The sequence below is a fragment of the Malus sylvestris genome, chromosome 6 (assembly GCF_916048215.2).
Source record: "Malus sylvestris chromosome 6, drMalSylv7.2, whole genome shotgun sequence".
Lineage (NCBI taxonomy): Eukaryota > Viridiplantae > Streptophyta > Magnoliopsida > Rosales > Rosaceae > Malus > Malus sylvestris.
In genome coordinates this window covers 22,081,206-22,085,278 of record NC_062265.1, presented here as the reverse complement: position 1 = coordinate 22,085,278, position 4,073 = coordinate 22,081,206, and positions in this window count along the sequence as shown.

The window sequence follows — 4,073 nt, the reverse complement described above, 5'->3', positions numbered from 1 at the left end:
GCCTCTGATACTCCACCTCTGATAAGGTGAAAGAATATAACAGACAATTGCACACTGTTTTGCATGTGAAAGAATATCACAGACTCACAGTGGTACACGGTTTCATTATGAAAGCACTATTATTTGTTGTCCATGGTCTGAAATTGCAAAACGTTATTTGGATCATTGGATCAGAGAGCTAGAGACAGATTTTGAATTATTTGGATCATTGGATACTTTTTTTTCTCACACGCCACCACACACATAGAGAATCAGAGAGTGAGTCACACTCACACGCCACCACACACGCACACAGAGATCGAGATTCGAGACCCCTCACACCACACACGTACACAAAGACTGAGCTCAGTCTATCTATCCTTCATTCTCTCTTCTGAGTTCTGAGTCTTCTCCCTTCCTTATCTCTTCTGAGTCTTCGTCCTTCCCTTCTCCTTTCTCCAGTTCTCCCACACACACACACAGACATCATCTCTCGATCCTCCTCGTCCACGTCTTCCGCCTCATCGGCGTCGTCTCCATCTCCCGTGCCTTGACCTCTACCTCAAATCGGTCATCCCCATCAGCGCCCTCTACTTCATTTCCCTCTGCTCCTCCCTCGCCTTCCTCTTCGTCGAGCTAGGCCGTCACCATGTCCCGCGACCTCTACTTCTCCTCCGTCGTCCCCATCGACGCTATCTACTCCCTCTCCCTCTGGCTCTCCAACTCCGCCTACATCTTCCTCTCCGTTTCCTTCATCCAGATGCTCAAGGCCCTCATGCCGTCGCCGTCTACTCCATCGGTGTCGCCTTCGAGCAACGTCGCGATAATATCGCTAATATCGTGATATTATCGATATTATCTTGATATTTGGACGAAAACCTATTGGATATGTGTAGAAATATCGGACTATTGCCGATATTATCATTTTTTTATACCTTGATCGCGATTCGCGATAACAAAGGGTATCGCCACGATAATGCCCGCCCCTAGGTAGTCAACACAATGGGCCAAGCACGTGTCAGGACAGGCCCTACCCTGAGGTATGAGACATACACACCTTTGAACGCCACATGCGTGGCCATTTACCTCAACATAGCATACCTGATACCGAAACCAATGCCGAAGCAGTCGGGTTACAAGCCCACGAAGAACATGGGCACGTTTTGTTGCTACCACGAGCATAACGGCCATGACGGCGAGAAGTGTATCACCTTTCGTGATCATATTGAAGCTTTGGTGCGTGAAGGAACAATTGATCAATTCCTCATTCATCCTTCAAGGAATAACCGTAACCAACGCCAAGTGAATGTGATTTATTCCATATGTGGCGACACACCCATATCTGAATCTTCCAACAGAGTCATGAAAAATAGCGAACGAGCTCTAAGGCCTGGTCACCAAGTGTTTCACGTGGAAGACATCAAAAGAGGCAAGTATCAAAAGCCTAATTGGGATCCAATATGTTTCTACCCTGAGGAAGAAAGAGGTATCATCTACCCTCACAATGACCCATTGATCGTGGAAGCTCACATAGCCAACTTTGAAGTACGACGAATCCTGGTAGACACGGGGGTTTCAGTCAATATCATGTTTGCTGGAGCTTTCAGGGCACTTAATGTAGCCGAACACTTGCTCGATTGCTCGATTTCTCATCTGATAAGCTTCTCCGGTGATATCGTGCAACCTTTAGGAAGCATACATTTACCTTTCACCATTGGTACATGCCCTTATGCAGCTACCATTACCACTAACTTCCTGGTGGTTGATTGCCCAAAGACATACAATGTCATCTTTGGACGCACATGCATCAATGATCTCAAGGCCATGGTATCCACACATATGTTGTTGATGAAATTTCCAACCCCTTATGGCAATGGTTACATCAGATGAGATCAATTAAGTGCACGGTCATGTTACAACACTTCAGTCAAGCAACAACACCTGCCTATGCTCAAGGAAACCCTTTCTATACATGACCAAGTCATAAAGACCAACCCGGACGAAGCTAACTTGGATCTTCCCGGTGGCAACAGTTGACCCTACGATCCTCGAGACAACTCTTTCACCTAGCAAGCACAACCCGCTGAAGAGTTGGAGAAGGTTTCTATCTCAAACGATTATCCAGATCGCATGGTGAAGATTGGCACCACCTTGTCACCACCCATTCGATTGGCATTGATCTCTTTTTCGCAAGAGAACACTGAGGTCTTCGCCTGGTCATATGAGGACATGCCAGGCATCTCTCCAGATATTATATGTCATCGCTTGAGTATTGACCCCAAGACAAAGCTGATGAGACAGAAGCGAAGATCTTATTACGCTGAACGATACGAAGCAATGAAGGTAGAAGTTGAAAAACTCAAAAGCATAGGCTTTGTCCGCGAAGTCAATTACCCAACATGGGTAGCAAATGTGGTCATTGTTAAGAAACATCCGATCAAAGAAAGTCTTCTGCTCCAAAAGGTCTTGTAGAGAATGTGTGTCGACTACACCGACCTAAACAAAGGATGCTCGAATGATAGTTTTCCTCTTCCTTTCACTGATAGACTTATGGACTCTACGGCAGTGTGTGAACTCCTGAGCTTCATGGATGCTTACTCAGGATACAACCAAATCCTCATGAACCCTCTGGACCAAGAACACATAGCCTTCACTACTGACGGGGGACTATATTGCTATTAAGTCATGCCCTTCGGCCTAAAGAATGCATGAGCGACTTATTTGAGACTAGTCAATTCAATGTTCGCCGAACAGATTGGGAAGAACATGGAATGAGGTTAACCAACACATCACTAACCTATCTGAAACTTTCACAATTATAAAAAGGTATCGAATGAGGTTGAACCCTAACAAATGTGCCTTTGACGTAGGCTCTAGGAAATTCTTAGGCTTCATGATAAGCCAACGAGGCATTAAGGCTAATCCCGAGAAGATCAAAGCAATCCTCGACATGAAGGAACCGATAACTTCAAAAGACATCCAGAGCCTTATTGGGAAGGTGGCAGTCTTAACTAGGTTCATCTCTAAGGCCACAGACATATGTGCTCCTTTTTTCAAAGCACTTAAGGGAAGTAAGAAGTACATTACATGTGCTGATGAATGTGCCAAGGCATTCAAGAACCTCAAAGACTACATGAGTAAAGCCCATCTGCTCTCAAAACCTGAGGTTGGTGACATTCTCATTATTTATCTATCGGTATCGGCTTCAGCAGTAACTTCTGTTCTCATTCGAAATGATGGTAATGTCAAACGACCTGTCTACTACGCTAGCAAGTCCTTACAAGATGTGAAGACACGATACTCCAACATTGAGAAATTGGCTCTAGCATTGGTCATGTTTGCTCAAAAAATTCACCCTTACTTCCAAGCACACTTCATCATCGTGCTTACCAATCATCCTCTTCGACAGATACTTCAAAGTCCTGACACTTCGAGGCGAATGATCAAATTGGCGAGAGCATTGGGTGAGTTTGATATCTCCTACCAACTAAAGCCAGCTGAGAAGGGCCAAGCAATGGTAGACTTCATCGCCGACTTCACATATCCTGTTGACATTGTTTCTACGCCTCAAAAGTGGTTTCATTACCCTCGGAAGCTCAGAAAATAGAACCAACAACCCTAGCATGAAGTCTATATGTTGATGGCTCGTCTAACCAACAGGGTTGTGAAGCAAGACTAGTCCTTACGACCCTTGACAAAGTGGCGATGGAGTATGCTCTTTGTTTCAAATTCAAGGCGACGAACAATGAGGCCGAATATGAAGCCCTCCTAGCAGGCTTACGTTTGGCCAAACACCTTAGGGTTAAACAAATTGATATCTTCAGTGACTCCCAATTGGTGGTTAACCAGGTCACCAACAACTTTGACGCTAAGGATAGCTCCATGGCAGCATATCTGGCACAAACACAATTGTTACTCAAGCACTTCCATTACCAGATCACCCAAATTCCTCGAGCGGCAAATAGTCATGCAGATGCTTTGGCTCGCCTCGCTTCAGTGGTGGATGACAAGATTGGGAGAAAAATTTAGGTTGAATTTTTGGCAGCACCAAGCACCATGGCTGAGAAAGTGTGCAACTTACAACAAATGGATAG